General features: G+C 46.6%; 1 protein-coding gene across 4 annotated transcripts in view; it reads right to left on the bottom strand.

Moving 5' to 3' along the window:
* The window catches only part of LOC117261997 (transcription factor SOX-6-like), a 188,190-nt gene that overhangs the window by 149,700 nt on the left and 11,698 nt on the right, over positions 1-26,792 (bottom strand). For all 4 annotated transcript variants that reach the window (XM_078167556.1, XM_078167559.1, XM_078167558.1 and 1 more), the window contains exon 2: positions 15,187-15,256. The gene's annotated coding sequence lies outside the window, so the exon portion shown is untranslated. The remainder of the gene's footprint in view (positions 1-15,186; positions 15,257-26,792) is intronic.

Here is a 26,792-nt window from a genome sequence, read left to right as displayed (position 1 = left end):
GTGGACTCTGACCTGACTCGAGGACTCTGATGACCAAACCTGTGGACTTTGACCTCATCTGAGGACTCTGATGACCTCACCTGTGGACTCTGACCTGACTCGAGGACTCTGATGACCAAACCTGTGGACTCTGACCTGACTCGAGGACTCTGATGACCAAACCTGTGGACTTTGACCTCATCTGAGGGCTCTGATGACCTCACCTGTGGACTCTGACCTGACTCGAGGACTCTGATGACCAAACCTGTGAACTTTGACCTCACCTGAGGGCTCTGATGACCTCACCTGTGGACTCTGACCTGACTCGAGGACTCTGATGACCTCACCTGTGGACTCTGACCTGACTCGAGGACTCTGATGACCAAACCTGTGGACTCTGACCTGACTTGAGGACTCTGATGACCAAACTTGTGGACTCTGACCTGACTCGAGGACTCTGATGACCAAACCTGTGGACTTTGACCTCACCTGAGGGCTCTGATGACCTCACCTGTGGACTCTGACCTGACTCGTGGACTCTGACCTGACTTGAGGACTCTGATGACCAAACTTGTGGACTCTGACCTGACTCGAGGACTCTGATGACCAAACCTGTGGACTTTGACCTCACCTGAGGGCTCTGATGACCTCACCTGTGGACTCTGACCTGACTCGAGGACTCTGATGACCAAACCTGTGGACTCTGACCTGATTTGAGGACTCTGATGACCAAACTTGTGGACTCTGACCTGACTCGAGGACTCTGATGACCAAACCTGTGGACTTTGACCTCACCTGAGGGCTCTGATGACCAAACCTGTGGACTCTGACCTGACTCGAGGACTCTGATGACCAAACCTGTGGACTCTGACCTGACTCGAGGACTCTGATGACCAAACCTGTGGACTTTGACCTCATCTGAGGGCTCTGATGACCTCACCTGTGGACTCTGACCTGACTCTGTCATGAGAATTTATTCAAAAGTAGAGAAACAAAGAGAGATTAAGAATGCTGTAAATTAGAGTTTTTATAAAGGATAAAAAGAAAATCAGAATCGGCTCAAAATCAGAATTAGCAGGTCAGGTTGCAATTGGTGCATCTCTGCTGATCTATTCACTTCAGTTTCATGTATGTTTGAAGCTTCAGTATTCTTCACTCAGTTTCAGCAATTTTATTTTATATTGTATTTGCACTAAATGTTCAGAGAAGTTTGATTCCCATTTATGTGGAATGTTTTACTAAGCTGCTGAAGCCTCATCATTTGTTGAGTCAAAGTTTCAGCAGCTTTATTTTACATAGTGTTTGCACTTAATGTTAACAGAGAAGTTTGACTCTGACCTGACTCAAGAACTCTGATGACCAAACCTGTGGACTCTGACCTGATTTGAGGACTCTGATGACCAAACCTGTGGACTCTGACCTGATTTGAGGGCTCTGATGACCTCACCTGTGGACTCTGACCTGACTCGAGGACTCTGATGACCAAACCTGTGGACTCTGACCTGATTTGAGGACTCTGATGACCAAACTTGTGGACTCTGACCTGACTCGAGGACTCTGATGACCAAACCTGTGGACTTTGACCTCACCAGAGGGCTCTGATGACCAAACCTGTGGACTTTGACCTCACCAGAGGGCTCTGATGACCTCACCTGTGGACTCTGACCTGACTCGAGGACTCTGATGACCAAACCTGTGGACTTTGACCTCACCTGAGGGCTCTGATGACCTCACCTGTGGACTCTGACCTGACTCGAGGACTCTGATGACCAAACCTGTGGACTCTGACCTGACTTGAGGACTCTGATGACCAAACTTGTGGACTCTGACCTGACTCGAGGACTCTGATGACCAAACCTGTGGACTTTGACCTCACCTGAGGGCTCTGATGACCTCACCTGTGGACTCTGACCTGACTCGAGGACTCTGATGACCAAACCTGTGGACTCTGACCTGATTTGAGGACTCTGATGACCAAACCTGTGGACTCTGACCTGATTTGAGGGCTCTGATGACCTCACCTGTGGACTCTGACCTGACTCGAGGACTCTGATGACCAAACCTGTGGACTCTGACCTGATTTGAGGACTCTGATGACCAAACTTGTGGACTCTGACCTGACTCGAGGACTCTGATGACCAAACCTGTGGACTTTGACCTCACCAGAGGGCTCTGATGACCAAACCTGTGGACTTTGACCTCACCAGAGGGCTCTGATGACCTCACCTGTGGACTCTGACCTGACTCGAGGACTCTGATGACCAAACCTGTGGACTTTGACCTCACCTGAGGGCTCTGATGACCTCACCTGTGGACTCTGACCTGACTCGAGGACTCTGATGACCAAACCTGTGGACTCTGACCTGACTTGAGGACTCTGATGACCAAACTTGTGGACTCTGACCTGACTCGAGGACTCTGATGACCAAACCTGTGGACTTTGACCTCACCTGAGGGCTCTGATGACCTCACCTGTGGACTCTGACCTGACTCGAGGACTCTGATGACCAAACCTGTGGACTCTGACCTGATTTGAGGACTCTGATGACCAAACTTGTGGACTCTGACCTGACTCGAGGACTCTGATGACCAAACCTGTGGACTTTGACCTCACCTGAGGGCTCTGATGACCAAACCTGTGGACTCTGACCTGACTCGAGGACTCTGATGACCAAACCTGTGGACTCTGACCTGACTCGAGGACTCTGATGACCAAACCTGTGGACTTTGACCTCATCTGAGGACTCTGATGACCTCACCTGTGGACTCTGACCTGACTCGAGGACTCTGATGACCAAACCTGTGGACTTTGACCTCATCTGAGGGCTCTGATGACCTCACCTGTGGACTCTGACCTGACTCGAGGACTCTGATGACCAAACCTGTGAACTTTGACCTCACCTGAGGGCTCTGATGACCTCACCTGTGGACTCTGACCTGACTCGAGGACTCTGATGACCAAACCTGTGGACTCTGACCTGACTCGAGGACTCTGATGACCAAACCTGTGAACTTTGACCTCACCTGAGGGCTCTGATGACCTCACCTGTGGACTTTGACCTCACCTAAGGGCTCTGATGGCCTCACTTTAGTATCTTTATCTTTATGCAGGGATGATGTTATTTGTTTTTCAAATAATTAAAAGACTTTCTAAGAGAAAATGTGTTGCTGTGATGTTCAGTCACCAGTAAGCATTGAATGTAGTTTTATTAACATATATTATTACAGTATTTGTCAACAGTAAAATACAAAAGGGAGCAAAAAAGGCCTACAAGCTATAAACAGAAATGGTCTGACCAGAAATGGGCCCAACAGCGCCCCCATGAAAAAGTCCTCACTAAGATGGTACAAAACTTTTTCACAAGGTATTTTTCCTTTGTATGTTTTAAAAATCTGAGGTGGAAACTGGAGTTAGGGGGCCACCTAGTGTTGAAATGTAAAATCAGTTTGTCTCTAAGTATAGCAGAAAGGGTGGTCCTCACTTTCAATGGGAACTGTCCCGGTCCTCACTTTAATGCCTGTACAGGAATGTGTGTGTGTGTGTGTGTGTGTGTGTGTGTGTGTGTGTGTCCCTGTCTGTGTGTGACAGGGACAGAGACAGAGACAGGGACAGAGACAGAGACAGGGACAGGGACAGAGACAGGGACAGGGACAGGGACAGAGACAGAGACAGGGACAGGGACAGGGACAGAGACAGGGACAGAGACAGAGACAGAGACAGGGCAGAGACAGAGACAGAGACAGGGACAGGGACAGGGACAGAGACAGGGACAGAGACAGAGACAGGGACAGAGACAGAGACAGGGACAGAGACAAGGACAGAGACAGAGACAGGGACAGGGACAGAGACAGGGACAGAGACAGAGACAGGGACAGGGACAGAGACAGAGACAGGGACAGGGACAGGGACAGAGACAGGGACAGAGACAGAGACAGAGACAGGGCAGAGACAGAGACAGAGACAGGGACAGGGACAGGGACAGAGACAGGGACAGGGACAGAGACAGAGACAGGGACAGAGACAGGGACAGAGACAGAGACAGGGACAGGGACAGAGACAGAGACAGGGACAGGGACAGAGACAGAGACAGGGACAGGGACAGAGACAGGGACAGAGACAGAGACAGAGACAGGGACAGTAACAGAGACAGGGACAGGGACAGAGACAGAGACAGAGACAGGGACAGAGACAGAGACAGAGACAGGGCAGAGACAGAGGCAGAGACAGGGACAGAGACAGGGACAGAGACAGGGACAGGGACAGGGACAGAGACAGAGACAGGGACAGAGACAGAGACAGAGACAGGGCAGAGACAGAGACAGGGACAGGGACAGGGACAGAGACAGAGACAGGGACAGAGACAGGGACAGAGACAGAGACAGAGACAGGGACAGGGACAGGGACAGAGACAGGGACAGAGACAGAGACAGAGACAGGGACAGAGACAGGGACAGGGACAGAGACAGGGACAGAGACAGAGACAGGGACAGGGACAGAGACAGAGACAGGGACAGAGACAGAGACAGAGACAGGGCAGAGACAGAGGCAGAGACAGGGACAGAGACAGAGACAGAGACAGGGCAGAGACAGAGGCAGAGACAGGGACAGAGACAGGGACAGAGACAGTAACAGAGACAGGGACAGGGACAGAGACAGGGACAGAGACAGAGACAGAGACAGGGCAGAGACAGAGACAGAGACAGGGACAGGGACAGGGACAGAGACAGGGACAGAGACAGAGACAGGGACAGAGACAGAGACAGGGACAGAGACAAGGACAGAGACAGAGACAGGGACAGGGACAGAGACAGGGACAGAGACAGAGACAGGGACAGGGACAGAGACAGAGACAGGGACAGGGACAGGGACAGAGACAGGGACAGAGACAGAGACAGAGACAGGGCAGAGACAGAGACAGAGACAGGGACAGGGACAGGGACAGAGACAGGGACAGGGACAGAGACAGAGACAGGGACAGGGACAGGGACAGAGACAGGGACAGAGACAGAGACAGAGACAGGGACAGAGACAGGGACAGGGACAGAGACAGGGACAGAGACAGAGACAGGGACAGGGACAGAGACAGAGACAGGGACAGAGACAGAGACAGAGACAGGGCAGAGACAGAGGCAGAGACAGGGACAGAGACAGAGACAGAGACAGGGCAGAGACAGAGGCAGAGACAGGGACAGAGACAGGGACAGAGACAGGGACAGGGACAGGGACAGAGACAGAGACAGGGACAGAGACAGAGACAGAGACAGGGCAGAGACAGAGACAGGGACAGGGACAGGGACAGAGACAGAGACAGGGACAGAGACAGAGACAGGGACAGGGACAGAGACAGACACAGAGACAGGGCAGAGACAGAGACAGGGACAGAGACAGTAACAGAGACAGAGACAGAGACAGAGACAGAGGCAGAGACAGGGACTGAGACAGGGACAGAGACAGAGACAGAGACAGGGCAGAGACAGGGACAGGGACAGGGACAGGGACAGAGACAGGGACAGAGACAGAGACAGGGCAGAGGCAGGGACAGGGACAGAGACAGAGACAGGGACAGAGACAGAGACAGGGCAGAGACAGAGACAGGGACAGAGACAGTAACAGAGACAGGGACAGAGACAGAGACAGAGACAGAGACAGAGACAGGGCAGAGGCAGGGACAGGGACAGAGACAGAGACAGGGACAGAGACAGAGACAGGGCAGAGACAGAGACAGGGACAGAGACAGTAACAGAGACAGGGACAGGGACTGAGACAGGGACAGAGACAGGGACAGAGACAGAGACAGAGACAGGGACAGAGACAGAGACAGAGACAGGGCAGAGACAGAGACAGGGACAGGGACAGGGACAGAGACAGGGACAGAGACAGAGACAGAGACAGGGCAGAGGCAGGGACAGGGACAGGGACAGGGACAGAGACAGGGACAGGGACAGGGACAGAGACAGAGACAGAGACAGGGCAGAGACAGAGACAGGGACAGCGACAGTAACAGAGACAGGGACAGAGACAGAGACAGAGACAGGGACAGAGGCAGAGACAGGGACAGGGACAGAGACAGAGACAGAGACAGGACAGAGACAGAGACAGGGACAGAGACAGTAACAGAGACAGAGACAGAGACAGAGACAGGGACAGGGACAAAGACAGTAACAGAGACAAGGACAGAGACAGGGACAGTAACAGAGACAAGGACAGAGACAGAGGCAGGGACAGAGACAGGACAGGGACAGGGACAGAGACAGGGACAGGGACAGGGACAGGGACAGAGACAGGGACAGGGACAGAGACAGGGACAGGGACAGGGACAGAGACAGAGACAGAGACAGGGCAGAGGCAGAGGCAGAGACAGGGACTGAGACTGAGACAGAGACAGGGACAGAGACAGAGACAGGGACAGGGACAGGGACAGAGACAGTAACAGAGACAAGGACAGAGACAGAGACAGAGACAGGGACTGAGACAGAGACAGGGACAGGGACAGAGACAGTAACAGAGACAAGGACAGAGACAGAGACAGAGAAAGTAACACAGACAAGGACAGAGACAGAGACAGAGACAGGGACAGAGACGGAGACAAGGACAGAGACAGAGACAGGGACAGAGACAGTAACAGAGACAAGGACAGAGACAGTGACATTAGCATGGCTCTACATGTAGCAGTGTATGTAATGTTATGGTTCCCTCCGTGACGTTAGCATGGCGCTACACGTAGCAGTGTATGTAATGTAATGGTTCCCTCCGTGACGTTAGCATGGCGCTACACGTAGCAGTGTATGTAATATAATGGTTCCCTCCGTGACGTTAGCATGGCGCTACATGTAGCAGTGTATGTAATGTAATGTTTATTCTTACAGGAATCATTTTAAACATTCATTGACCTCATTGTTTGTAACTTTGGCCACATTTAATAAGAACATCTGACACTGTCACGTTATATTTATGTTCACGTGACAGTAAACAAGGAGAATCATGACAGGTCTGCTTTAAATGATTCATCGAGTATCAGAGTAGCTGCTCCTTCATTTTCTGTTAGTAACTTCAGCTCTGACCCGCGTGCAGGTTAACAGTGAGTGTAATTAAAGTTAAAGAAAGTATCCTCACAGACTTGCCTGTGTCGGACCGCAGGTCTCTGACTGATTGACGGTGACAGAGAACAAAGGAGAGGATTATGGGATTGAGTGTGACACACAGCCACAGGTCAGAGGCAGGTTTAGTGTCTAACTGTGATTATGGACGGCCAGGTGTCACCAGAGGACGCAGCCAAAGCCAACACCTCTGTGTTCCCAGTGGGTCACGACTGCTGAGAGCAGGATGTTTGTGGAGCTGTGTAGAAGTCTGAGATGTCGACATCATGGAGGTGAACACAGGTGTGTTTGATGATCAGACAGAAGCAGAGGAGGCGGAGCTCTGCAGGCTGATACATCTAAATAAATAAAGTCAAAGCAGTCTCTCCATGTTTCAGCTCTGAAGCTGCTGTCTAAAGTCTGAACAGTCAGGAGATAATTCATGTCTGAGCGACGGCTCAATTGTCCACTTGTTATCTTGTGAGCTCTGAGGAACATTGTATGATTAGTTTGAGTCGTGCAGCATCTTTATCGGCGCAGCCTCTAATTGCTGGACGGCTGGGTTGATTTTGAAGCTAACCAGAAGCGATGTCATCCCTCCGCTCGGCCCACAATGGGCCTCATTGGATTAAGTTCGAGCAGGCTTTGTTAAAAGCTGGTGCAAATCTAATCAAGGAAGAGACCTCAATTATGCTCGCATGTACTTAAACGATCAGATCACTGGAAAAGAAAGGAGGGGGCTGGCCAGCGGAGGAATGCAATCAGCAGCCATTAAGGCCGCTTCATTTTGGCTGATGGCAGCTTTAAACTGCGACGCAGGATTTTTACTGTAATGAGGACACTGTCATTATGAGGAGCTGCTGGTTGGTGTGAAGGAGTCAGGAAGACGGCGTTCACTCAAGAGACGCTGCCTCAGTAACAGGTGATAGTTTGTGTCCCGACCTCCGCCCTCTCTGACCCGACAGGAAACATTCAAACAGCAGATATCTCAGACTCTCTGGTTTTCTCAGGACGGAGCTCAGCAGGTGAAGATGACCTTCTGCAGCGATGGCCTGAGGAAGAGTGGCAGACGTTGTTTGGAGACACATGAATGTGCTGGATCTCCATGATCTAAAGACCAGGTGGGGTCGCCTGTAGCTCTGAGCACAACAGCTGAGATTGACCCTGACCTCTGACCTTTGACCTGTGACCCATGACAGTTAAAACATGAAGCAATTATCCTGAATGTCAGCGAGTCATTCCTCATCAGGAGCAGACAACAGTTGTCTCTGGACAGGAGAGGGGAAAAGACACGAGCACACACATGTGGAGAGACTGTGTGTGTGTGTGTGTGTGTGTGTGTGTGTGTGTGTGTGTTTAACTCACTGTATCAGGTCAGTGTTTAATCAGACCTAATGAGCTGACTGATCACATTCAGATCAACTGATAGATAGACTGATGGATAGAAACCCCAGATAGTGTCAGAGTGTAAGAACACAAACATGAGAATAAAAGCACAGAGCAGTGAGATGCTGTCTGGTGTCAGGACGACTGCAGAGAGCTGTTACTACAGTAGATATGATGGTGGTATTGAGAGTGCAGTGTCAGAGCTGTGCAGGAGGAATCAATACTTTACTATGGATAATATAAATGCAGCTGAAGATAAATATACGCACAGTTACAAATGTAAATACAACTTGTATTTTGTAGTAGACTGTCTTTAAAGTAAAACTGCGTTAAATAAGGAATGGTGGAGAATATAAAATGCACAGAGGGTTAAACATGAAATACTGAACACAATATCTAATGAAAACAGTGCAGGTTTAATATCAACAGTCATCTGTTTTCATATTTAGGGTGCACACTGTTTGTCCTGTTTATGGCGTGGCTTAGTCAAAGTGATGAACACATGCTGTCGTCTCAACATACAGTACAGGCCAAAAGTTTGGACACACCTTCTCATTCAATGCGTTTTCTTTATTTTCATGACTATTTACATTGTAGATTCTCACTGAAGGCATCAAAACTATGAATGAACACATGTGGAGTTATGTACTTAACAAAAAAAGGTGAAATAACTGAAAACATGTTTTATATTCTAGTTTCTTCAAAATAGCCACCCTTTGGCCCCTTTGCCTTCACTCTGCGTTCCAGCTCACCCCAAACCATCTGGATTGGGTTCAGGTCCGGTGACTGTGGAGGCCAGGTCATCTGCCGCAGCACTCCATCACTCTCCTTCTTGGTCAAATAGCCCTTACACAGCCTGGAGGTGTGTTTGGGGTCATTGTCCTGTTGAAAAATAAATGATCGTCCAACTAAACGCAAACCGGATGGGATGGCATGTCGCTGCAGGATGCTGTGGTAGCCATGCTGGTTCAGTGTGCCTTCAATTTTGAATAAATCCCCAACAGTGTCACCAGCAAAACACCCCCACACCATCACACCTCCTCCTCCATGCTTCACAGTGGGAACCAGGCATGTGGAATCCATCCGTTCACCTTTTCTGCGTCTCACAAAGACACGGCGGTTGGAACCAAAGATCTCAAATTTGGACTCATCAGACCAAAGCACAGATTTCCACTGGTCTAATGTCCATTCCTTGTGTTTCTTGGCCCAAACAAATCTCTTCTGCTTGTTGCCTCTCCTTAGCAGTGGTTTCCTAGCAGCTATTTGACCATGAAGGCCTGATTGGCGCAGTCTCCTCTTAACAGTTGTTCTAGAGATGGGTCTGCTGCTAGAACTCTGTGTGGCATTCATCTGGTCTCTGATCTGAGCTGCTGTTAACTTGCGATTTCTGAGGCTGGTGACTCGGATGAACTTATCCTCAGAAGCAGAGGTGACTCTTGGTCTTCCTTTCCTGGGTCGGTCCTCATGTGTGCCAGTTTCCTTGTAGCGCTTGATGGTTTTTGCGACTCCACTTGGGGACACATTTAAAGTTTTTGCAATTTTCCGGACTGACTGACCTTCATTTCTTAAAGTAATGATGGCCACTGGTTTTTCTTTAGTTAGCTGATTGGTTCTTGCCATAATATGAATTTTAACAGTTGTCCAATAGGGCTGTCGGCTGTGTATTAACCTGACTTCTGCACAACACAACTGATGGTCCCAACCCCATTGATAAAGCAAGAAATTCCACTAATTAACCCTGATAAGGCACACCTGTGAAGTGGAAACCATTTCAGGTGACTACCTCTTGAAGCTCATGGAGAGAATGCCAAGAGTGTGCAAAGCAGTAATCAGAGCAAAGGGTGGCTATTTTGAAGAAACTAGAATATAAAACATGTTTTCAGTTATTTCACCTTTTTTTGTTAAGTACATAACTCCACATGTGTTCATTCATAGTTTTGATGCCTTCAGTGAGAATCTACAATGTAAATAGTCATGAAAATAAAGAAAACGCATTGAATGAGAAGGTGCGTCCAAACTTTTGGCCTGTACTGTATGTTGAGACGACAGCATGTGTTCATCACTTTGACTAAGCCACGCCCCCTCCGCCAACAACGCCAAGATAAACAACACAGTCTCATATTTACATGTAACTTATAACATTAGCAAAGTTATCTCAAATTAAACTCTTAAACTTATTTGCTGCTTCACGTTAAGTTACCACACTTTATAAGTTACACATGAAATACCAGGCTGTGTGTTTTACCTGGGAGTTACTGGTGGGGGGGGTGTGGCTTATCCAAACTGGGGCAGGTTACACATGATAATAAACTTTACTGAACGTATTAAAGCAGCTCATCAGAGGCAGGGCTCAGTGTGACTATGAGACACAAACACATTTACTCTCCCTCCATTTTCAGAGTTTGAGAGCTGCCAGCTCCTCGTGTACGACACTTCACTCTGCTGCCAGCTCCTCCGTTTGGCCCGAGCGCCGTGCACGTCATGTGCTTTTTCTGAAGCATCTGCAGCAACACTGAAGTCGCCGCCATTTCTTTTCATCACACGGTTCATACTTCATCAGAAACTTGTCGTGTGAGGAGCTGATTTTCTGTTCCTGTTAGAGGAACGCTCTCCTCACAGGCAGAGGAAGGAAACTGATGGAGACACGCTGACCTCTCTTCTATTAATCTGCTACATGACATCTGTCCATTCATCAACCACTGACACACTCACATCAAGTCAGGTAGATGTGTCAGAGCGACACACCTGAGGGTGACTGAGACCTGACAGAAAATATCATCACACCTCATGAATCAATCAAACTTTAGTTTTCGTGCATCTGGAAGTTTGACTCTTATCCAGGCACCTCGTCTGATCCCCAGGAGCATAACCAGTCCCGTCCCTCCGTGTCCCAACACTCTCCACTCCTCTTATTCTCCGTCACCACACCGCACAGTTCACCCTCAAACTACCTGACGCCATGATTCCCTGAAAGACTTCATGCTGAAATGTTTGCTGGTTGGAAAACAAGATAACCTGGAAAAGCTTCACAGAAAGGAATGATGACTGCTCCTCCCTCAGCTGCTGACTCATCACCCACAGATGCTGCAGTGGAGACGACCAGCAGGCACCAGTTGATCACCAGTTGATCACCGACCACCTCAGAGTAGGTGTGAATGTGAGCAGCGGCCTCCGTGTGAAGCCGGCTGCAGCTGCTGAGGAGAGTGTGCGTCTCCATGAAGTCTCCTCTCCTCTGGATAAATCAAAGGTTAAAATATAGATGGAGAAGCCGCTCTCCTCCTTCCTCACCCTGCCTCCTCATCGAGCCCGTGCATTACCTCATCAGAGGAGGATCTGCCTAAAGCCGCAGCGGTCACACAACAGACAAAAGCGCTCATCTCCAGGAAGCCGCTGCCGCTGCCTGCGGTTTTGGAGAGAGGAGAAGAGAGGGGAAAAAGTGAGTCAGCCCCACGGCTCCTTTCTTCTCTGTGCCGACGGAGGGATAAACGCAGGGATAAAGCACAGGGGGAGATAATATTTAGAGCAGGCCCCATTTCAAGGGCAATAGAAGAGAGAAAGTGGGGTCTGAGCCTGGGTGGTTTGGGAAGTAGCCACGAGGGTCGGTCTATACTGTTACTGGCAGCGGGCCTGGCACCGTGGATTTATGTGTAAGTGGGGAGGAACCGCCGCTGGCCCGGCCCTGCCTCACAGCTCCATCAGCCTCTTCAAAGCAAACCAGATGGGCCTCAGACGGGATGTTGATGAGGCATGAGTGTGCAAAACACAAACATGCATGCAGGCAGGCACAAACACAAATAAATTGATACAGACGCAGCCTGGAAAACAACTAAATACATAACACACTAACATATGTACTTGTCACAGATGTGCTGGCATGCGGGAGCCAATGTGCCGACTCCAAGCGTGGCCGTGGCCATTCGCTCCACGTCTCTTTTCCCACATGAAGCTGCGCACCGCAAACTTGCAAGGCTTTCTTTCCGCTCTGAACATTTCATATGTGTGGACAAATCAGATCAGTCCAGTAAATGTCCGAGCTCAGGAGGACACAATAGCTGACTGTTAGCATGAAGCTAAGTACTGAGAAACCACAGTAAATTTTGTTAGACGCTGCCCATTAGCAGCGCTGATCCGTACTGCGCTGTGACACACTGAAGTTCACATACAAAGCTCCAGTCAAAGAAGAGGACGACATTGTTTCTGAAAACGCCAAACAGGTAACCTCAGTGAGTTCATTAGCTCATTAGCTGACCACAAATCAGCCCAACAGCTGCCTGCTGTCTGCTCACTCTTCTAACTCTGTGCAAATGACTGCCATTACAGCAAACATGCTTAACAACACAGCTCCAGAAATAAGTCCCACTGAAGTCTGTCTCTCAATGTCCGTCTCAGTGCCACATGTCAGACCACGACTTCACAGGTTCAGTATGAAAATAGCTTCATCTATAAACAGCCCAGGAGCCTCAAGAAAACTGTACCACTACATTATATCTGCATGTTTCATACGTCAGTGTTTCTACAGTGCAGAGATACGAGATGACTCTGCCATTGGGAGGTGGAGAGGACGGTGGATGGCGTGACACCTGCAGACTCTGTTCCAGACCAACCAGTGTTTTAGTGAGTCATCACTGTGTTTCCAGCGGCGTAGACGTGGGTCTAAATCTGACCTGTCAGTGTAGACAGCAGCGATTGTTCCCCTAAAACCTGGTAGTTTTAGCTAAAACATGATCTTTTCCTGACCATAACCAAGATGACCAATAACATGTTCATTTTTAATGCACAAATAAAAATGTGGATCACGTTCTCGAGGCTCTGCTGATGAACACAGTGAAACCAACATGAACCTGTTTCAGGTCCAGTGATCAGCTCGAACACAATCACACCTCAGCTCCTCTCATCATTAAACACACTTTGTACAGTTGAGCTTTGACTTTGTAAACTCTCCACCAATCAGCAGCCACTTCTTCCCAAAGTCTTATGAAACAAAGATAAAATAAATTGTTCCTGTCACGACACGATTGGTTCCCTGTACAGACTCTAACTGTGTTAGGAGGGTCCACTTGTCATCTCACCGCCATGTAATTCCATTTGAAAAGCAACTGCATGTTAAAAGACACAATAATGTGATTTCAAGTTTCCAGATGAGCTGATGAAATTAAGGTTGTTTGATGGAATTAAAGGCGAGCCTGAGTGCTCTGGTTTTCCCCAACAATGACACTGTTCCTTTCTTCAATCACAGGAAATAAATGTACAAGGCCTGGATTAATTACTGTGATGTTTGTATTACTTTATTGATCTTCAGTCGTAACAATATTGTCTTCAGAGATATCCGTCACCAGACGTCACGCTGGTTGCTCCAGATCAGTGCTTCTCAACGTTTTAGTACCCTTAAATGTAAAATATGTCATTTTCTGCTGGTATGAGCGTCACTGCAGACAGTTTCTCACAGTTGCACTGAATAAAGACGTTTCAGGTGTTTGGCACAGCTGCCTCTGACATTTGCTCAGATCTGATAACTTCAGATTCAGATGTCTGATGATTAAAATCCTTCAAGTTAAAATATATCATTAAAAATGAAAACATATCATAAAGATGTAGCATAAAGCAGGATAAAAAGTTACGAGAGCTTTTTACAGACAACAACAGAAACCAAACGATGGTTTGAAAGCTGCTGGAAATGTTCAGGATGATCTCATCAGGATGGTCCCCTTGTTTTTAGACATTTTAATGTATAAAAGTGACACAATAAATCTTTAAAATGAATCTATGTGTACATGGTGTCAGAGGTCGCATCAATCAGTGCCAGAGCCTTGACCCCCCTGGGTGGGGGCCAAACCTCCAGATTGACAACAGGATTTACAGGAGCCATAAATCAGCATTTGAAAGTGAAGTCCTGGACCAAGCGGCAGGACACAGATTATCACCTGCAACACAACACTGAAGCCGCTCTGTCCACTCTGTGAGGCCACTTGTTGACCCGGCAGTGACACGGCTCAAGGGCCACTACAGAGGGCCTTAATAAGTATTCTTAAACAGGGGGATTAGCCAGATGGTCTGATGGCTCTTTTCTCCAACCTCTCCCATCTGTACATTTCATGTGTCTCTGCTGAAGCCATCAGCACGGGCCGCCGCCACCTCACTGGCTTCATCTGGGCTAGTGTTACCTCCTCCAGCACGATCTGACTCCAGATACAATCTTTATTGCTCACACAGAGAGAGTCCATTAAAAGGCGTACTGTAGGTCGCGGCGCTGAAAGCTTCCTGGAGTGATGCCTGCGAGACGCTTTAAAAGACCCCTTTCTTCACCCGCACTGAAAGCTGCTATTGAGGGCGCACAGGGCAGAATACTAACCCGAGAGCAGCGCTGCATTCGCTGGGAAACAAATCAAAAGTGTTCTGTATGTGCCGCTGGACTAACACGGACCAACACACACATATATAACACACACACACACACAACAACACACTCTGCTAAGACAACCGCTGCTGCAAAACGTTCAACGTTCAAACTTCAGCAAGTGTCGCTGCGTTCTGCTTCAAGTAAAAAAACAATCACGTTTCTCTATGAATGCTAATAATCTTACTATTATCTGACTATTTGTTGGAGGCATCATCATCATCATCATCATCATCAGAGTCATCAGAGTCATCCAGAGTGCCAAACAAAGGCAAAAATTACACACACACACACACACACACACACACACACACACACACTCTGACAGACGATATTAATATCACACTTACAGAAATAAGAGACTTCAGCTCCGACACCCTCTTCTCACTTCTGGATGATTTTAAAATTCATGAACGTCACCTGGAAAAGAGGAAAACATGAGAACATCATTATTACCATGTTTCATCATCATCATCATCATCATCATCATCAGTTAAAGGTACACTTCACCCAAATCACTGACTTAAATCTCGTGGTATGTACACATACAGATCGTTTGGATTCATCTGTCCAGGTTGCCTGTTTCTCACATTTCTTCCTCCGACACCACGAAGGGAATTTCATTCTATAGTCACAGCTTTCACTCAATGTGTCGTCATACAACAGCTCATATCTAACAAATTAGTGCCTCATGAATGACGTCATCACGTTACAAACTTCAAGTTACGTAGGTTCAGTTTAGGAAAAGAAACATGGTGAGGATGAACCTCATGAACTGCACTGTCACATCAAGTACCAAATGTAAAGTTACCCACTAAAAGTGAAGTTATGTACATAACACAAAGTTATTTTTAGGAAAGTAAAGTTAAGTAAAAGTTCGATTTATGAAAAGAAATATGAGGACGAACTTTAAATCAACTCAGTGTTCACTTGGTTTCAGTTGAATTATCACCAATGTTGTCACGTTACATAGTTAATGTAAAGTTTTGTGGGTTATCTTTGGGCAAGTAAAGTTACGTTACGTTGGTGGCTGTAACACATCTGTTTGTGGCTGTAACACATCTGTTTGTGGCTGTAACACATGTTTGTAGCTGTAACACATCTGTTTGTAGCTGTAACACATCTGTTTGTGGCTGTAACACATCTGTTTGTAGCTGTAACACATGTTTGTAGCTGTAAGACATCTCTTTGTAGCTGTAACACATCTGTTTGTAGCTGTAACACATCTGTTTGTAGCTGTAACACATGTTTGTAGCTGTAAGACATCTCTTTGTAGCTGTAACACATCTGTTTGTAGCTGTAACACATGTTTGTAGCTGTAAGACATCTCTTTGTAGCTGTAAGACATCTGTTTGTAGCTGTAACACATCTGTTTGTGGCTGTAACACATCAGTCTGTAGCTGTAACCCATGTTTGTAGCTGTAACACATGTTTGTAGCTGTAAGACATCTCTTTGTAGCTGTAACACATGTTTGTAGCTGTAACACATCTGTTTGTAGCTGTAACACATGTTTGTAGCTGTAACACATCTGTTTGTAGCTGTAACACATCTGTTTGTGGCTGTAACACATCAGTCTGTAGCTGTAACCCATGTTTGTAGCTGTAACACATGTTTGTAGCTGTAAGACATCTCTTTGTAGCTGTAACACATGTTTGTAGCTGTAACACATCTGTTTGTAGCTGTAACACATCTCTTTGTAGCTGTAACACATCTGTTTGTAGCTGTAACACATCTGTTTGTGGCTGTAACACATCAGTCTGTAGCTGTAACCCATGTTTGTAGCTGTAAGACATCTCTTTGTAGCTGTAACACATGTTTGTAGCTGTAACACATCTGTTTGTAGCTGTAACACATGTTTGTAGCTGTAAGACATCTGTTTGTAGCTGTAACCCATGTTTGTAGCTGTAACACATGTTTGTAGCTGTAAGACATCTCTTTGTAGCTGTAACACATCTGTTTGTAGCTGTAACACATCTGTTTGTGGCTGTAACACATCAGTCTGTAGCTGTAACCCATGTTTGTAGCTGTAACACATGTTTGTAGCTGTAAGACATCTCTTTGTAGCTGTAACACATGTTTGTAGCTGTAACACATCTGTTTGTAGCTGTAACACATGTTTGTAGCTGTAACACATCTGTTTGTAGCTGTAACACATCTGTTTGTGGCTGTAACACATCAGTTTGTAGCTGTAACACATGTTTGTAGCTGTAAGACATCTCTTTGTAGGTGTAACACATCTGTTTGTAGCTGTAACACATCTGTTTGTAGCTGTAACACATGTTTGTAGCTGTAACACATCTGTTTGTAGCTGTAAGACATCTCTTTGTAGCTGTAACACATGTTTGTAGCTGTAACACATCTCTGTAGCTGTAACACATCTGTTTGTGGCTGTAACACATCTGTTTGTAGCTGTAACACATGTTTGTAGCTGTAACACACCTGTTTGTAGCTGTAACACATCAGTTTGTAGCTGTATAACATCTGTTTGTAGCTGTAACACATCTGTTTGTAGCTGTAACACATCAGTTTGTAGCTGTATAACATCTGTTTGTAGCTGTAACACATGTTTGTAGCTGTAACACATCTCTTTGTAGCTGTAACACATCTCTGTAGCTGTAACACATCTCTGTAGCTGTAACACATCTGTTTGTAGCTGTAACACATGTTTGTAGCTGTAACACATCTGTTTGTAGCTGTAACACACCTGTTTGTATCTGTAACACATCAGTTTGTAGCTGTATAACATCTGTTTGTAGCTGTAACACATGTTTGTAGCTGTAAGACATCTGTTTGTAGCTGTAACACACCTGTTTGTAGCTGTAACACATCTGTTTGTAGCTGTAACACATGTTTGTAGCTGTAACACATCTGTTTGTGGCTGTAACACATCTGTTTGTAGCTGTAACACGTTTGTAGCTGTAACACATCTGTTTGTGGCTGTAACACATCTGTTTGTAGCTGTAACACATGTTTGTAGCTGTAACACATCTGTTTGTAGCTGTAACACATGTTTGTAGCTGTAACACATCAGTTTGTAGCTGTAACACATGTTCGTAGCTGTAACACATCTGTTTGTGGCTGTAACATATCTGTTTGTAGCTATAACACGTTTGTAGCTGTAACACATGTTTGTAGCTGTAACACATCTGTTTGTAGCTGTAACACATGTTTGTAGCTGTAACACATCTGTTTGTAGCTGTAACACACCTGTTTGTAGCTGTAACACATCAGTTTGTAGCTGTAACACATGTTCGTAGCTGTAACACATCTGTTTGTGGCTGTAACATATCTGTTTGTAGCTATAACACGTTTGTAGCTGTAACACATCTGTTTGTAGCTGTAACACATGTTTGTAGCTGTAACACATCTGTTTGTAGCTGTAACACATCTGTTTGTAGCTGTAACACGTTTGTAGCTGTAACACATCTGTTTGTGGCTGTAACACATGTTTGTAGCTGTAACACATGTTTGTAGCTGTAACACATCTGTTTGTAGCTGTAACACATCTGTTTGTGGCTGTAACACACCTCTTTGTAGCTGTAAGACATCTGTTTGTAGCTGTAACACACCTCTTTGTAGCTGTAAGACATCTCTTTGTGGTTTTGTGTTTCTCTGAGTTATTTAGTGTTTCTCATGTTTGTGTCTCATGGTTGTTTTGCCTCTTGCACTTATTTGTGTCTCGTTGCAGAATCTTTGCATCTCTCTGTGGTCAGTTTGAATCTTTTCCTGATTTGTACGTGTTAATTTGAGTGACACCCCCCTCACACTGTACATACATCTAATCCATCTACATATGTATGAACAGTCCATGAGAACGGCCTGACTGTATCGACCTTCTACCAGAGACGCAGGAACAGACACAGAGACCTGTTGCTGTTATATTTTCACAAACTTTAATTGTTTTATTTTAACAGATGTCTCAAATCTTGGAAAAGTAAAACCAAACCGATCTTCACAGCTTCCTGCCACAGAAGGTGAGTGATGTGTAATTTTGGGTGAACTGACCCTTTAGAGGATGAGTGTGTCACCCTCCACATCAGGATACATTTTAATGAATGCTGAACAAATTCTCGTCCCTCCAACAGGTTGTGGTTTTGACAAAGTATCTGGATGGAGCAGTTTTTTTGGCGCCCAGTGAACACTGCGTGGACCCTCCTGAGGTCCCCGTGTGGTGGACGTTACAGATTGAACAGAGGTCCAGTGTGGAGTCCACGGCAGAGCCAACAGAGGATCAGTTTGTTTCTCACACTGCAGAAATGTCGACACACACACACACACCGCCACGCTAACGAAGGACAAACAGCGTGATTCTCACACGCAGCTTTGAAGTCTTAATACAGTCGGTGGTGCCTGATATTTTCTGTCAGAAATTGATCCTTATGAGAGCGCCGCTCATCAGATGGACAGGTAATCATTGGTGGGCGGCTGCTTTAAATACACCGCTGACCTGAGGTCAGCCTGATCACACACTCACACGCTACAGCCGGGGTCACAGGAAACAGATCACTGCATCAAACAGGTCAAACTGCCGATGGACGACTTTGAAGGTTCAGGACGGGACCGCCCCCACTCAGAGAGGATGATGGGAGCTAGAGTCTTAACTGAGACTGGGAGGCTGCGTCCACACAGACACACCACAGCAGCATCTCTGACATTATGACGGCGCCTTAGCGCAACATCTAAGCTGTACAAAGAGCGAAACACAAACACGCCTTTGATTCTACAATTTGAGGCTAATTGAGAACAATGAAGAAAAAAGCAAAGACTGTGTGTGTGTGTGTGTGTGATCTTTTATTCATGTCTTTAATCAACCAAATGATTTTTACTCTTCCAGCTGTTTTTCCTCTCAGGACACAATTAAGACCAGTTCTGCCTCAAACAGCTCAAACGCTCCAACACTTCTTCTGATAATAATAATGAGAACAAATAGTGTGTGAGAAACATTTCTGTTAGATACTAGCTCATGTGTCTCCTCTGTGTGAGAGGCAGAATCAGCCAATAACAGCTGAAGAAGCCGAGGACTCTGAAAACCACCTTTTCAACGGAGCGCCATTCACACTCGGTGGCATTCGCTGACCCGTCTGAACACGTTCCAGATGTCTGCAGAACCAGTTCTTCTGTTTCCTCTCCCCCTCTCTTCCCTCCATTCCTCACACACACGCCCTGCCACTCATCTGCAGATGGCAGATCTGACACCTGGAGGATGCTGGGTAATCACAGAGACAGCTGGCTGCCCAGTGGAGGAGAGCTGCTGCAACACACACACACACACACACACATGTTCTGTCACACACACACACTCAGCCTCGTGTGCAGGCGGACACTGACATTCACACGACATGAACCCTGTAGAGAACAGCCCGTTCACTCCTGCACACACACACCCACACACACACATACACACACACATACATGTTTATGTATGTGAACGCACTGCTGCGTTTAAGGTGCATTAACCCTTTGGTGACATCAGGGTGCAGGGTCGATCAGAATAACTCCGTCTATAGTGATCAGAAGTTTGATCAGTGATCTTGTGATGACTGTATGCAACACTCTGACACGCTGCAGTCACTGAGGGTGCGGCTCAAGACTTCATAAATATAGATTTCAATACCTGCCCCTGCAGATTCTCAGGATCCTACATGAGCACATTAACCCTCTGAGAGCTGCATCAAACAGGACTGCTCTACGTGTTCCTACAAAAAGTAACGCACTAAAAATTGTGCATATTCCTCTAAATGATGAGCTGCTAGTTCATGTATTCTGCAAGGCTGTGATCATGTGACCAATTAGCTGACAGAGTAAAGATGGAAGTGATCCTGAACGGTCGAGTCAGGATCACTCTGAGTCATTGTGAAGTACGATGTCACCTTGTTTCCTTTCCTAAACCGAACCTCTGTCACATGACGTTAATTACATAACTTACATTAGGTTAACGACATGACGTCATTCGTGGGGCACTGGTTTGTCAGATATCATACCGACTGTTGTGTTAGGATTCGTTAAACATCCAGACATATTAAAACTTTGTGTTTTAAACTGAGGCCTCAGAATTTTGTAGGCGGAGACAAAGAAAGGTCCAAAGTGTGTTGGGACGATAGCTGAGTGTGGTCACCTGACTCATATCATCACAGTATGATCACGTTGTGCTGCTGTTTTATAAAACTGATAAGTTCACGAGTGACTCCGGCAACAGCTGTAGATTTTTTGGGGGGACGCAGGAGACACGTCCTCCTCATTATTTAGAACATGTTCATTTGTCTCCCCCCGATAAAAACGTTGAAGTAGCAGATGACTTTTATTTTGACTGAACTAAAAGACATTTACACCGTAAACTTAAGTAGAAACAGGTCAAACTGGTGCAGAGAAACCCAGCAGAATGTGAGAAGTGTTTGATGGCAGATGACACACAGACCTCCTCAGAAGAGGAGCTGACATCAGAGACCCGGCTATAAACCATCCCAGGCTCCTCCTGACAACTGCAGGAAGTAACAGCTACCTTTTTGGCTCACTGTCCAACTGCTGTATAAATGGCACATGTTACTCTGCCACTGAGCCAGAGACAGAAAAAACACCTGTTTGATAAAGAAACCAGAAGCTGAGTCTGAGTGAAGCTGTGACGTCACAGCGTTACAGGAGAGGAAAGAGATCCGTGCAGGACAAGGAGATCTACTGTGAGATCCACTGTGTCCACTCAGAGCGACGCCTGCACCTGAACAATGAACACACACACTGACACAACTAAATATGTACAGTCCCGAATGTTGTCTTGTTGCAGCTGTCAGGGCCACTTGTGCCGACGTGGACACGCTGCAGCCAGAACAATGAGACTCTATGAGACAGAAGCTGTGTGAATGAGCTCTGCACCACATGAGGCTCTGCGCTGCCACTTCCATGTCTGCACCTTGGGAAACAGCTCATCATCATATGGACAATTAAACCACATTCAGCTTCACTCGACCCAGAAATGATCAGTTTATAGGACGCCCTGTCTGTCAGAGGACAGCCGGCCGAGCTGGACACGCTGTCTGTCTAAGACATGACATGACATGACATGATACCAGACATGATATCTGATCACATTTAAGGCAACAGGTTGTTTTATTTTCAGTCCCTGATGAGTGGTGCCACAAAGACCGGGGCAGGGTCGAAACCAGCATGTTCAGTGCCCAGGGTGGTGTCTGTGTCGCCTATAGGAAGATTCACCACTGGATCAGGGTGCGTTCAAGATAGTTTGTCTTTCCGATTGACCGCACTCAATACATGACATCATAGAGAGGAGCAAAATTGAGTCATCTGTCAAATGGATGTGATGGTGACCTCTCTCAAGCCCCTTTCACACTTCCTGTTCAAGGCAGGAATTATTCTGCCTCGGTATTCTTTAAAAAAAGGTACAATCATGGAATGATGGACGGAGTTGTCTCATCTTTAGGCCGGCAGCAGAGGAAGTTACAGCACTAAAACGATGTCTGTATGACCAGGATGGTTTGCAAGGACGGAATCATGGATGGCACAGCTGTAACATTTTGACAATGTGGTATGTGTGTGTGACCCGCTGAGGGAGACTTAAAAAGCAGCTGTTAGCAGTTAGCAGCTAACTCAAAGAAGAAGAACAGCAGCTGTTAGCAATTAGCAGCTAACTCAAAGAAGAGGAACAGCAGCTGTTAGCAATTAGCAGCTAACTCAAAGAAGAGGAACAGCAGCTGTTAGCAGTTAGCAGCTAACTCATAGCAGAAGAACAGCTGCTGTTAGCAGTTAGCAGTTAACTCATAGAAGAAGAACAGCAGCTGTTAGCAGTTAGCAGCTAACTCATAGCAGAAGAACAGCTGCTGTTAGCAGTTAGTGGTTAACTCAAAGGAGAAGGACAGTAGATGTTAGCAGTTAGCAGCTAAATCAAAGAAGAAGAACAGCTGCTGTTAGCAGTTAGTGGTTAACTCAAAGAAGAAGGACAGTAGCTGTTAGCAGTTAGCAGCTAACTCAAAGAAGAAGAACAGCAGCTGTTAGCAATTAGCAGCTAACTCAAAGAAGAGGAACAGCAGCTGTTAGCAGTTAGCAGCTAACTCATAGCAGAAGAACAGCTGCTGTTAGCAGTTAGCAGTTAACTCATAGAAGAAGAACAGCTGCTGTTAGCAGTTAGCAGCTAACTCATAGCAGAAGAACAGCTGCTGTTAGCAGTTAGTGGTTAACTCAAAGGAGAAGGACAGTAGATGTTAGCAGTTAGCCGCTAAATCAAAGAAGAAGAACAGCTGCTGTTAGCAGTTAGTGGTTAACTCAAAGGAGAAGGACAGTAGCTGTTAGCAGTTAGCAGCTAAATCAAAGAAGAAGAACAGCTGCTGTTAGCAGTTAGTGGTTAACTCAAAGGAGAAGGACAGTAGCTGTTAGCAGTTAGCAGCTAAATCAAAGAAGAAGAACATCTGCTGTTAGCAGTTAGTGGTTAACTCAAAGAAGAAGGACAGTAGCTGTTAGCAGTTAGCAGCTAACTCAAAGAAGAAGAACAGCTGCTGTTAGCAGTTAGTGGTTAACTCAAAGAAGAAGGACAGTAGGTGTTAGCAGTTAGCAGCTAACTCAAAGAAGAAGAACAGCAGCTGTTAGCAATTAGCAGCTAACTCAAAGAAGAGGAACAGCAGCTGCTAGCAGTTAGCAGCTAACTCAAACAATGAGGTCCAGGAGCTCCTTACCCTCGGAGCAGGGGACGAGGTCAGCCGCCATATAACAGGGACGCTAAATGATTGTGATTGACATGTGATGTCATTGTTGTTGTTTATAAAGAGCTGCTGACACGTATGTTATATGTCACACTAGAGGCCGACGCTGTTGTGTTATATGTCACATCTCTTTTGATTGTGTGATGTCATCATGCTGTCTGACATCACACCCTGGAGCCACATGATGCCGCCGTCGTTTGGTTCTGCATAAATACAGGACGCTGTAGAGGCTCTACGGCGCCGTCTCTGTGTGAAAAGGACTCCAGACGATCTGTTCCTAAAGGTGTTGATGATGTTAAAGTTGTTTCTATGTCTGACATAAACAGAGGTGGTTCAGAAAAAAGAGAGTTGAAACCCTGCCTCCTTCTTCACCTGGTCAGTCTCCACCTGAAGTGGGCGTGTCTGCGGATGTAGGGGGTTCAGAGACTGTTTGAGAGTCCAACCAACACCCTGAGCTGTGAACACTGGAGAGTGTTTGATGGGACAAAGTGCAGAACTTTGATGTTGTGTGTGCTTTGGTTCAGGCTGATAAAGGACTTGCTAAAGGTGGGGGAACGATAATGTCTGCGTCTAAATGTTGTGCGGTGACGTTGATAAAACAGACATGGCTGCAGATATGCATGTGGGTGGGCAAACTGCTGCTCACTACACCTTTACTAACGAGTGGAGGGAGGGACGGGATGTTTGCATGAGTGAAAAGCTTTTGTGTTTCCTTGACAAAGGAGCGAGGTGAACACCAGAGAGTGACAACATGTATTCTCCTCTGAGTGGTTGTTAACATGAAATATTGCTGAAGTAAAGGGCAGGAGGGAGGGGGAGGGGTGGAAGGGGCAAGCGCCGGCACATACATCTAAACCTCGCCCCTCTGCTCACCATGCCGAAGAGATTACATTATGACGCTCACCATTGTCCCGCTTCTTCAAGACAAAGCCTGTTCCACTGTGCAAACAGCACGCCTTGGAAAGATTGTAAAAACAAGAGGTGAATGTCAAAGGCTGCAGTGAAAAGGGTCTCTGCCTTCTTTTGTCAGGCTGCTAAGGTATGCACAAACACATCGCTGCGTGACACAGAAGAAAGGACGGCCTTGTGAGGGAAGGAGCCGGAAAAAGTTGGAGCGTCTTCTCATGAAAAGGCCGATACCGTGAGAAGTCGCCTGCCTGACTCCTGGCTCTATAGAAAACCCCCTCCACAAGTGTTTGGATGTAAGACCCCCAAAACACACACAACACAGGCCTGGAGGAACACTCAGCTCAACCTTTTTGTTTCCAGTGAAAAATAAAAGAAAGAAAAACTGAAATAAGATTTTCATCAGGAAAGTAAATTCTCTTCATTTGCTGCAAAGTGATATCAGATGTATGAAGAGTGTCCCAGCCTGAAGTCACGACCCAAACAAGGCTTTAACTGTCAGGGGCAATAATGAGGGCGACCTCGGCTCCCTCTAATTTACAAGGCCAGCGCCAGCCTGTAATTAATTGCTGCGTGCATAAATGTAAATGAGTCCACTGGGGAAGCAGAGGGAGGAAAAAAAACGTCTGTCAGGCCAATATTCCAGCAGGGAGCAATCTGCAAGAGAGGGAAATGATTTAGAGGACAGCGCACAAATCTGCTGCTGAATGTGAGGGGAGGCTCCACGCCATGGAGCGGGAACGGTTAACGGAAAAAAAACTGTGGTGGCGATAAATATCAAATGTTTTATTTGAACCTGCTGCAGATCTACAGTCTGTGTTCATCACAGAAACATACAGTTTATCTCATCTGTCCAAACTCAGACTCTCCTCTCTGCTCCCACTCTGTTGGTTTTTTAAAGAGTTAATGTACATTTCATTTTAAAGCTACAAACACTGTCTGAAGATCAGGACTCTATTTCTTATGTACGTGTGTATTTTGCTGCTGTGTCTGAAACTCACATGACTCTCTTATTACTGATGTGAGGCTGAGGTCCACAAAACCCCTTCAGTTTGTTCCTTCAGTCTGACACTGGGAACATCCTGGCACATAAAAGCACAGTAGGATCATTAATAGGAAACAGACTTTGTTAGGTTCAGGCATCCAGCCTCACACAGTCCCAATCATAAACTGACTTCAGGTCAGATTTATAACACAAAATCCTTTCCTCATCATGAAGTGTGTCCGTCAGGTTCTCAGGAAGCCTGATTTTCTCCTTCGTCTCCATAAACTCAGACATGTTAAAATTCAGATGGAGTCGGACGGACTTTATCTTTGTGTCCAAACTACTTGAAGCGATCCCTTAAAGGAACACTGTACAAACAAAATGGCCACCTGTAAATCAGCCAGTCACATTTTTATCACGTCTCCACAGGAAACTGCAACATATTGATTTACTGATTGACTGGGGATCAACTTTAAGAACAGCCAAACTGCATCACCCCATGAGTTTACAGAGTCACACAGCTGGAACAGAACGATCCAGTCGGGACAACATCACAGTTTAAAAGTGAAACTGATCTTTGAAGCTCCAACACTGTGGTTATTTTAGTGTTTGTGAAGTGACTGGATTGTTCTGTACCAGCTGTGTGAGCATCTGTAAACTGATGATTCCTGATCAATCAATGGATCAATATGTTCACAGTTTTCTGTGGAGACATGAGAGAAGCTTCCTTCATGAGTTTAAGGTAACACGACGTGACTGAGTGTTGAACAGACGCTCGTTCTGTGGCTGAAAGGTTCCTTTAAAATACTGTGGTTCCACAGTCATGGCTGATCTCCTCCACCTCAGCGTCACACCATCCTCCATCACCTCCACCTCAGTGTCACACCATCCTCCATCACCTCCACCTCAGTGTCACACCATCCTCCATCTCCTCCACCTCAGCGTCACACCATCCTCCATCTCCTCCACCTCAGTGTCACACCATCCTCCATCTCCTCCACCTCAGTGTCACACCATCCTCCATCTCTTCCACCTCAGCGTCACACCATCCTCCATCACCTCCACCTCAGCGTCACACCATCCTCCATCACCTCCACCTCAGTGTCACACCATCCTCCATCACCTCCACCTCAGCGTCACACCATCCTCCATCTCTTCCACCTCAGCGTCACACCATCCTCCATCACCTCCACCTCAGTGTCACACCATCCTCCATCTCTTCCACCTCAGCGTCACACCATCCTCCATCACCTCCACCTCAGCGTCACACCATCCTCCATCACCTCCACCTCAGTGTCACACCATCCTCCATCTCTTCCACCTCAGCGTCACACCATCCTCCATCACCTCCACCTCAGT

This window comes from Epinephelus lanceolatus, chromosome 5, assembly GCF_041903045.1.
Source record: "Epinephelus lanceolatus isolate andai-2023 chromosome 5, ASM4190304v1, whole genome shotgun sequence".
Classification (NCBI taxonomy): domain Eukaryota; kingdom Metazoa; phylum Chordata; class Actinopteri; order Perciformes; family Serranidae; genus Epinephelus; species Epinephelus lanceolatus.
This window is presented reverse-complemented; position numbering and strand designations above follow the sequence as displayed.